The sequence below is a fragment of the Microcebus murinus genome, chromosome 2 (assembly GCF_040939455.1).
Source record: "Microcebus murinus isolate Inina chromosome 2, M.murinus_Inina_mat1.0, whole genome shotgun sequence".
Classification (NCBI taxonomy): Eukaryota; Metazoa; Chordata; class Mammalia; order Primates; family Cheirogaleidae; genus Microcebus; species Microcebus murinus.
In genome coordinates this window covers 117263469-117274909 of record NC_134105.1, presented here as the reverse complement: position 1 = coordinate 117274909, position 11441 = coordinate 117263469, and positions in this window count along the sequence as shown.

Here is an 11441-nt window from a genome sequence, read left to right as displayed (position 1 = left end):
GATGATTCTCTGTGCATTGGGAGATGTCTAGAAGCATCTCTGGCCTCTATGAGTACTAGAGGCCAGCAGTAGTTTCCCCAGTTGTGACAACCAAAAATGTCTCCAGACATTGCCAAATGTTTTCTGGGGGTTGGGGGGCGGGGGCAAAATAGCCGCCAGCTAGGACCCTCTTGGAGGAAGTTGGAAGAAAGGCGAATTATTAAAATGTAATTTGGGAAAGGCTAAGAAAATACCTACACACAGTTGTCTTTGTTGCCATTCTAGAACTTTATTTTTAAGAAATGAGCACAATGTAATAATGGTATATATTCCCTGAGCAACATAGCTCTTGGGTACTTTTCCAGAATGTTCTATTTCCACTGTACCATGTACATCCTACAGGGCTATTGCCTAGAATCATCTTCCTACCATTGATAGTATCCACCTTTTAGATTTTACTCAAATATCTACTCTTTGTATCAATATCATTCCTTCATCAATTCCACAGATAGCAATCAAATGCCTTCTCCTTATCCCTCCCAATCTAGTCACTCCATCCTAGGTTTTCCAGAAAAGTTTCATCCTGGATCTTTTGGTATTTACCTGTCTGTTTTAAAATTATGCTGTGTAGGTCTTCCTTCAAAGCATGATTTGTTTCTAATTAATCTCATGTCCTGATAATAGTAATCAAAGCAATAATGCCTAGTATGAGTGTGACACATCACAATTTTCAAAGGACTCCCATATGGCCTGTCTTACTTTATTCTCACAACCTTATGAAACATATATATTTATAATTTGAGGTCCAGAGAGTTTTGGAGTCTCATTTGATAACATAAAACTAATAAACTGTGGTTCTGGATCTAGAACATTCAACGTTTGACTCTTTCCAATGTTATAAAATAAAATAATATTTTTAAAGGTCAGGAAATTTAGTGTTTATAAAGTCTTCAAGAGTATATATATTTAATATATATAAATGTGTAATTTATATAATATAAATATATAAACATATAAATATATAATTTATATAATATATAAAAATATATTTAGTTCATGGAGCAAGACGAGTAACAAACCAGCTTTGAAAGTTTGTAGTATATCTTCATAGTAATGAAATGAGAGGAGAAAGGTAACAGAACACTTATGTCAGTAAAATGGAGGAAGAAAAGATTAGGTTGAAGAAGTTGTAGGTCAAGGAAATATTTTGTAAGTCATAAAGCTCTGAGAATAGTGATATATCTAGTAGTAGAGATTAAGGAGACAGGCTAGAAAAACAGTCTAAGCACAATATCAGGAGTGTTTTCCTGAAGAGGTGACAGAAACAAAGATTAAAAGAAAGGACCAAAGAGGTATAAAAATATAATTTTATATTAATAGTTATTTTTAATTGCATTTTTGAAAAGATACTACATTCACAGGTTTCAAAATGAAAATGCAAGCAGGTGTTTTGCAGGTGCATCTTATAATCAAATATTCAACAACAAATATTGATTAAGTGTCTACTATATACTAGTCACTATTCACCCATGAACTTGTATTCCTTGCAATGACTCTTTGAAGGAGTTATAGTGAGTCCCTCTTTGCAGATGAGTAAACTGAATATCATAAATAATTTTCCTAAAGTTACACAGTTAATCGTGGAAGAGTGAATGTGGAAACTCATATCTGTGTCTCATTAGAGCACCTGCTCTTTCCACCATCCTAGCCTGCCTTTCAGACATGAAAGACAGACCTCTGTCTTCCAGGAATCTACCACCTTTTGGGCAAGAAAGACAAATAGTCTGGACAATCACGACACACACAGAGTGCTGCGAGTTTCCTACCTGCCTTAAGGATCATTAGAGAAAGCTTCATAAAACACGGTCATCTAAAATACTTCTTTGAAACATTTAAGAAACTATTCCTAATACTCAGCAAATTTTCTATTTTTTAACTGTGCCTATTTTTATGAAATTCACACAATGCCTTGGAGAAAGGCACTGCAGGGGAGAAAGTTGGCTTTAGACATTTCATATTCTAGTGCAGTTCTTTCCAGAGCCACAATGTGGTATTGTTGTGCAATTAAAATAACTGCTGCTTTTTTAGCAATGTGGCCATCCTCGACTAGACCAGTTCCAATCTGAGGAATATCTTTTTCTGAATCTCTTTCTCTGCCGATTCCATAATAAGTGCTTATATTTCCCCCTGACATGGGCTTTTTAAGTGTCCATATTCTCAAATTTCTCCAGAAGCTAGGGAAATGGACAGACAAAAATATGTGTTTAGAATAAGCCACTAGGGCGCATTTGTCCATGGCATTGTTGCAAGGAAGAGGGACAGTTTTTTATTTATTGGCTGGCCACCTTTTATGGCAGCCACACATGGATAGCAATGCCCGAGCCCCCAGGCTCCCTTCGGGAAGACTGTATGGGCTGTGCATGGGACACCACCACTTGCACACACCAGCCACAGCTCTTCGAAGCTCTCCAGCTCTTCCTTCATGAGAGCCACATAAAAGTACATGAAAAGTTAGGTCTCACCTTACAGTTCCTCAAAAAAGAAGCAGTTCTGGGAGAGGGCAGTCCAGTAGAAGGAGCACACTAAGCTTTGGAATTTGCATAGGAAGTCCTGGAATATCCTTGGAAACCTTTGGAAGATTTCAGGCCTTGAATTTCCTATCTGTCCTTAAAAGGTTATCTTGGCTTTCTCCCTATTCCAATCATCAACATTGTTTATTAAGCTTTTGTTGACTTTTTTACTATTTTGCTGTTATATTTGGACACCCTAAAAGATAATTTCTCAGACTCCATCTAAGATTGTATTAAAAGAGAGGAAACAACTCAAATCAAATGTAAAGATGCAATAAGGCAAATAATAACAATACTTAACATTTTTGCATTGCTTAGGAGTTTTCAGAGTACCTTCTCATACATTCTCTCATTTGTCTTCACAGCAACTCTGTGAGGGAAGTACTGGTAATTACAAATCAAGAAACGGATCATCTGAGAGGCTAAATGACTTTCCTCAAATCACCAAATGACCGAGGAAGGTGGAACTTGGGCCTCTAATTCTCAGTGTCCTGTGTTTCCCCTGTAACTCAGCTACCCAAGCTAAGGGCAGATTTTACAACAAAATGCACACCCAATAAATGGAGTTTGGGATAAAGGCAAAGACAAGGGCATAACAAAGGGTGGGAAATTGGGAAAACAGAACTTTTATGAGGTGAGTGATAGTTTAATAATCAAAATGTAGACCATGCTTTGAACTCTCTTTAGGCAGAATACTTACAAAATAACTTGGTAGAGAAGTCAGAAAGTTGATTCCACAGCTTAAAAAAAACCCCTCTCATCAGCTAATGTTTGTCATGATGTCTTTCATTTGGAAATGTGCTTTGCACATGTGAATGCCTAATAAATGCTAGTTGATAATGACAATGAGGACTGATGAACTGAAATCACCTTTGGCACCAAACTTGTCGGCTTTCACATGAGTAGCATATGATGAAGAACACTGTGTCCCACGAACAGCTTGCTCAGCATTTAGGTCTAGAATAGTAACTTTTTCAACTGGCTGGGTGGGGGTACGAGGGCTGATAACACAAGGCTACATACACACAATGCCAATCATTCCAATGAAAACTGAAAAATTCAGTCAATCTTCTGGGGATTTATCCACATGACACAAAACATCTGGATGACTGAGTGTTTCCAGTTTTCACTAGGATGGTGCCATGCAGATTCTTACATCTACTCTTAGAGACCAGTAATGCTCCAAGATAAATAAACTTTTACATAGCATGGCACATTTGGGGCCACAAGAGGATATTTCATTCAGTGATTCCCTTAGTAAATATGTTTGCAAGAGGGAGTACTATGTGTCACCAATCTTTTGGTATAAGAAAGCAAACATGCACAAACATTCACAGTCTAGTGGAGGAAGATGGTTATTACAATGCAAGGTAGCAAAGGGTATCGCAGAGGCATAAATGAAATTCCAAGAGAATGCAAAACAGAAATAAACTATTTCTGCCTAAGAGAGTTGGCAAAGCTTTGGAGATAAGGTGGCATTTGAACATCTTACTTGAACAGAGTAGGCGTGGGTGTTCTAAGTGAAAAAGAACGTCAGAGGGAGTGACATATGCAAAGACAAAGAGACACTCATAAACACTTTTTAGAGAAAAGAAGGAGTTGGGGGAATGGCAGAACATAGAGAATATTGGCAGTATATGCTGTAGGTCCTGTGGGTTAGAAGGCAAGTCTTTAGCCCTCCTCTGCTGCATGACTCTTAAGAAGAAGTTGATAGGCAAGAGGTCTGGCTCATGTAGAGCAAACCCTCTCACCCTTTGCAGACTACAGTTTGGTGTCCTGGGAGCCATAAATCCCTGCCCACATGGTCCCTAACACCCACCAATGGCCTGCACAAGTTTCCCCAGGGCTTATCCTCCTAGAAGTGGATCGCGCTGTTGATGTGAGCCCCCCTACGCTGAGGTAGGCAGCTATTTCACGGTATGTGGACAAGCTTGAATGTGTATGCTGGTGTCCACATGGTGAATCTGAGGCCCCTCACACTGCAGGCTGGAGCTGGATGTAGGAAGAAAAGGTGAGCAGGCTGCAAGCCTGGGGCCGGGAGCAGCTATTCCCAGCCCACCACGCTCCAGATTGGGACTCTCAGGAGTCCGGGAATTCTAAACTCAAACCTAGCCTTCCTGATCGTGATAAAGGAAGGATAATCAACACAGGATAGTGCAATGTATTTTATTTAACGATTTGTCATCTTGCTTTATAACTTTAAAATATCCAAATTTTTGGAGTTTTGTAAGTGTTAGGGATAGTTCTATAATTGGGGAGTCTGGTCAAAGATGAAGCTGGTGAGAGAGATTGGGACTAGTCTTTCAAGGGCTTTACATGATACACTTAGCAGAGACATTCTAAAAATAGATCAGTTAGCTGTTAAATGACTCAAATCCTTCCCTTTCACATCTTCTCCAACCATTCCTGCCCTCAGAGATGTCTTTCTTTCCTAAACTACAATTATAAGTATTACCTGCGACATAACAAGTTAGCTCTTATTTATAGACTATCTAATTTCTTAATGATTATCAATCTTATCTCCCCAACCTGACCAGAAGCTCCAATATTGGATAGTAAATATCGGGTGTTTCCTTTTTATCGTCCATGGATGTCTTGCATAGTTTCAGAGTGGTAGTTTTTCTAATGACTACTTAATGATTCACTCACTGTAAAGAAGCTGGTGATGAAAAACAAATGCTAGCATCATAGCCAAGCCGTGTTCTTACGCAATCCTTTTACGTTCCTGTACCCCTTCAGGATTGGCTATATCATTTGCAAGATCTGGAAAAAAAGAAAAATGTGGGGTATTTTATTCAAAAAGAATTAAGAATTTCAAGAATTGACAGAAGGGCATTGAACCGAGCATGGGACCCTTCCGAGTACAAGTCCCTGTGTGACTGTCTAGGTCTGCCTCCCTTTACTCACTAAAGACAAGATGACTTTCCTTTAGGCTTTGTGAGTAAATTCAGTGAAAATGGTCTTTGTAAGTCTTCCCAAAGTGTGGTCCAGAAGTTGATGAGATGATTTTCAATGGTACACAGATGGACATTTGTTTAGTGTCATGGTTATGTACAAATGTGTTATGATATATGTAATAGTTATGTAAATGTGCCTTAGAGAAATATAATTTGCACATCAATCAATAATTTCATGTTTATTATTGTTTGGGACAAGGCTAAGTTAAAAAATGGGCCAAATTAGAGAAAAATATTAAGTAAATAAGAGTACAGGTGGTATGCAGATGTTGCAGAAAGTATAAAATCATTCTTCAATGACTGAAGTTTGGAAACAGTGGAAAAACTGGATGGTTAAGGTGTCCTAATGACCATAAGTATTTGGTAGCCGTCTTGGGCCACACCCGACCTTTGATTTTCTGTTCCGGGTGATCCTTTTTTTGTGTTTTCCCATTAGGGTATTAAAAGATTTTCTGGTACTTGACAAAGAAAGGATGCTGAATCTGGAGCCTAGTTGGAGGCAGTCAGCAACAACTTTCCAGATGTCAAAGTCCATCAGCCGTTCGCCACGCCCTTTCTGATCCTATTTTGTAGACAGGGAAGACTCTTTACTACTATGGCAGAATATACACCTGGAACTGGCCACAAAGCCATCTCTACCAGTTTCCCAGTCAGCCTTAAAGCACCTCCAACATTCTTTTTTTTTTTTTTTCTTTTAGCACGAAAATGAGGTTTATTGAGGAGAGAAAGACAGGATTCTAGAGCAAGAGCAAGATGTAGGTTTACAGAATGAGAGCAACATACATTCACCACATACGACAAATGGACATCTCGTTACAACAAAGAAAGGCCTCCAACATTCCTTATACTCTTTACTCATTATTGTGGATATCTAAACAATGTTTGTTTAATAAATAATATTTTCCGTGTGTTGTCTCAGTTATTGCCCTTCCTAAATTTATCCATGGCACACAAAAGTTAGCAAAGATTACTTGAGATAACTGCCTGAATTTATGCTCCAGAGTTACATGAAAGGTTTCAAAGTAGAATTCCTAACCTTATTTAATCTTATTAACAATTCAGTAAGTATTAGTATTTTCATACTGTCGATGAGTCTCGGGAGGCCAGTGGCACGCCCAAGGCCAAGTGGACGTCGAGTCTCTGAAGGAAGGCTTATTTCTAGCTCTTCCAATTCCCAAGTTCAGAATGTTTCACCATTCTTTGCTTGGGCACTTAACACCTGGGCCCCAGTATTTCATTCTAGAATGATGTTTCTTCCTAAATTCACCTAGGACTAATGTTCCAAATTCTGAAAGGTGTTGATCTTAGGGATTTGGCGAACAAGGAATCAGAATTTCTGGAAATTCTCAGAAATTCCAAAAGTCATCAGTTATTCTTAAAGTATTTCCAACATTCTTTACACTCTTTACTCAGTATTATTAATATGTAAAACATATTTGTTTAAATGATTAACATTATTTAAATAATGTAACATTCAGATCTAACAAGGTTAACAGAAGGACACAGAATCACAAGTCAGTATTACTGACTTAACCTATTTTGCTTCCAAAACACAGTATTTCTAGAAACACTAAAATTCATAGAATCTGTATAAAATATTCCACGTGATTAAACTTACTAATATTAATTTCACTTATAGGAATGACTCACCATTAGCACACAGGGCCATGAGCCCACATTTATATCATGTGAGCAGCTACAATCAAGACTTATGAAACTGTGATGACTTCTCTTTTAGATGCTCCTGCTCTGGCACCAAAAATACCAACCTTAAACTTCCACTCCAAATGTCACCATTTCCTGAGACTCCTTTGATTCAGTAACTCCTCTAAGTTGTTTATTAAGTTTAATTCTCTCAGAAGATAGCACTTTACCCATTTTCTCAATTTCTCAGCTGATTTTTCTTGGGATTTGAAATTTAGAAAAGCATATCAATGTAAAAAAAAAAAATGCTGGGCAGAAATACCCACATGGGAATGGCCCTAAGACAGGCAGCAGTGTGGGAGCCTGAGCATTTGGGTGGAGCAGTTAGACCAAATTATTTGTGTTCCAAGAAAGAGGAGAAGGGCAACAACTTAGTAAGGTTTTTAACAGCATTTCCTCCTTTTTAAAATAAGAAGCCATTTAAACCTTATATTAGGTAATAAGTATTCTACACGGAATTAAAATCCACTATCTTCCCAGGAAGAACTATTATTTAGGAGTTAATTGCTAGTTGCTTGTTTAGTCTTTCTGTGGCTGTCAGATTATTGCCGAGTGGGGGCCTCACAAACAAGAAGCTTCCTAGCATGTCCTCTCCAGACCAAATGGACATGTGTTTCCCATTTAAACGTTTCATTGCCCCAACTGAAAACAAATCAGCTGTGTCTTTGGGATCTTAAGGGGAGAAGGTTGGGATTTATTCCTGGACAAGCCTGAGGAAAACATTAGTCTAATGAATGAAATATGTTTGTACTAAAGACTTCTTAAAAGTGTTAAATTGGTCTTTCCCAATCTGATCTCTTCCTTGAAAAGAGAGAAAATGCAGAAAATCTCACCTGTATTAGCCTAGTATGGTCCTTAAATGAGGGTGAGCCTTGCTTGGGTTTAGATAAGCATCAAAAGAGAGAGTCATTGTCTCTAAGGATGATTCATGCACCTTCAACAACGTGGTCTAGAAGTCCCATTCTCTCTTGGCCGTGTTCAGCAGTAGAAACCCACTTCCTGTTTCCTTGAGCCAAATTCCCCTCATCAATTCAACTTTTCCCAGGAAGGCTCTCACTGATTTCTCAAAGCTCATTGTGGTCAGCAAGAAAATTGGTCCTGAAAAAAAATATTTGACCTTCTACATATAAAATAATGGTCTCTTTAAGATTGCAAGCCCACTGTGGTGGAATTTTGGCTTATTTTATCAGTATGTTTTGTACCCTGATGGAGCACAGAAGAGAAGAAAATAGATTATTTTTCCTGGCAAACCTGGGGTACTTTTGGTTTAGCAATTGGACAAGGTTTAGAGTTTCAGCCGGGCAGTACAACATGAAGCCACTCTCAAAACTGTATGTCGGGTTCTCAAGCAAAATTAGGAAAATTCATCATCAATAGTGGTTTTATTCTGAAATCTATTTCATATGTGATAGATACCCAGCAAGCAGAATACATTTGTTTTTCTATTTTAAGTTTGATTTTACCATAAGAAGGTTTAGGAACTCAAAGAAACTTGTGCGTTGGCAAGGTCCACAGTGAGCTCAAAGAACAGCACTGTGTTAGCCAACTGGAAACTAGCACCTTGCTTGTGTTCGTTCCATGCCACTCAGACATTGAAAATACATAAGAATAGTATAAAGGAGCATTTAAAAATTATCCTCTTAATATAAAGCTGATTCAAATTTAAAATGGAATATAGAAGTCACTTTTTCATCACTCAAACTGGTGAGCCTTCATCTGGACAGAGTCTGATATACGATTATTCTTATTTTAGGCTTGCTTCTAGAATTCACCAGACATGTGACTCTTCCCAGGAAAAATTTAAGCATAATCAATAGGAGTCAGTTTGTGATTTTATCTAAATTATCTTCTGGCTTTCATATTCTATAGTATGATGTCTACATTTCTTAATTTTAATTTTTGTTTACATTCTAGATTTTCCTTATAATTGTCATTCTGTGACATACAGTGAGACCATATTTGACAGGACAATTCACATTCTTGTGGAATGTAAGCATATTATCTCATATCGGAAAATCATATTCAGTTTGTATTTTGGTACCAACATTATTGTCCTCTAATAAGAGACCATGACAAATTTCAGGAAATTCATTTGAATATATGGGTATATTATTCACCAAGACAAGTATAAATATCATTAAATATGATAATTAACATCATAACAATGGTTGCCAGTGCTTATTTTCAGACCCTCATCAATGTTCTTTAGGCCTTGAAGACAATTCGGAATATATGATATTCTCTGAAGTCAGAGTGGGAATTTTGTTTTTGGTGTGGATGACCAGTTAATTGAATTAATCAACAAATACCAAGAGTTTGTTCCTTACTTTGCAGCTCAAGCCATAACAACTTCTGTTCCTAGATCCTACGTCTTACAACTCAAACCCTTCAGTACAGGGTATTCAGGGAGCTTCTGTTTCTACTACTATGTGCTTCATTGGTATGTCTCCTACTTTTCTTATATTTCTACAATCATACTATTTTTAATCAATCTTATTGAGGCACAATTTATATATAAAACATATTTTGTGAGTATGGTTTAATGAGGTTGGCAAGAGGATGCAGTCATTTAGCCACCAACCCAGCCAATAAAGGGAACAATTCCATCAGCTCAGAAAGATCCATCATGATCTTTGCAGTCAGTCCTCCCAATCTCAGTCTCAGGCAACCCATCGAACTTCTTTCTATTCTTATAGATCAGACTTGTCCTTTCTAGAGTCTCATATAATGGAATCAAACATGTACTCTTTTGTCTCTATCTCCTTACACTCAACATAATGTTTTTGAAATTTATCCATATCGTTGCCGAATCAGTAGTTTGTTCCTTTTCATTGCTAAGCAGTACATTCTCCCTTTTATGAACATACCATGAATGCTTACTCATCCGCCTGCTGTGGGCATTTAGGTTGTTTCCATTTGGGGCTATTATGAACAAAACTACTATAAACATTTGTGTATAAGTCTTATACAGGCAACTGTTTTCATTTCTCTTTGATAAATCCTTAGGAATAGGATTTCTCAGTCCCATGTAACTGTATTTGCAGGTAGATAAGAAACTGGCAAATTGCTCTCCAAGTGAGTACATAATTTTTTATTTCTACCAGCAAAGGTATAAGGCTTCTAGTTTCTCCACATCCTCATTAGTAGTTGGTATTGTCACTCTCTTTAATTTTAGCCATTTTAGTGGGTTTGTAATGATAATTATGATATGAAGGACATCGCTTCAGAAAGGTTTTGTTTCTTCTGGAATTAGGAGCCCACTAACTCATTATCTAATATATATTTAAAACGAAGACCATCTTGAAATGAATCCTGTGATTCAAGTGCATTAACTATTTTTTCAAGGCTTATGTCACTTGAAATTTTGATAAGCATAGAATTTTTTACCTTTCTACAAGTAATTGATTAAAATATTCATCAAAATTGTACCTAAAACAGAGTTCTGAAGTATGCTAATGAATAAATGTAATCTTTGGATATAGTTATGTAGCCAATCAAAATTTCTACCCATTTGTACCATATCTATCTTACATTTCTCTACTTTTTTTTCTGTTGAGAAATGAGAAACTTACTCAAAATTCTCTTGGATATTTTCAACTTTCTGATTACCAGCCTGAGGATAAAGCCATCAAGTAGAAGAATACAGAAACCCTGCCCTATAAGTTTCTTAATTTTGTAAAGGCCTCCAAAAATGAAGATAAAGTTTTTTAGAATCTCCTAATCTATATTTTTCTTAATATCTCCAACTTAAAGGACAATAGTCAACACATTTTATCTTCTTGTGTTCATCTTCTCTTTTTGTCCTCTTTTTTCTCAAAAAGCATTCACTCAATAGTTTTCTAGGCAGCAAAATCAAACACAACTTAACAAAATTCAGTAAGGAGCTTGAACTGACCAAAAGCAAACAAACAAACAAACAAACAAAAACATTGCTTCAGTAAATCAAGATGAATTCAGTTTTCTAAGATATTCTTGTCTAGGACAAATGGAAGGGTAACTTTCCACACCCTAAAATTCTGCATAGTTACAATTTATAATATCTAAGTGACTGAGGGTCACATCAGCCTTCAGGAAGCCCAGCTGCTATGCCCCCTTAGACTATCATATATAAAAACAGATCAGGCCTTAACATAGGCTGATCTGAATATATTCCCAAGACTATCAAATTTACTTTTAAACAATATACCATATGATTACTAGGTACTGTTCAGTATAGTGCATTCAGGCAACG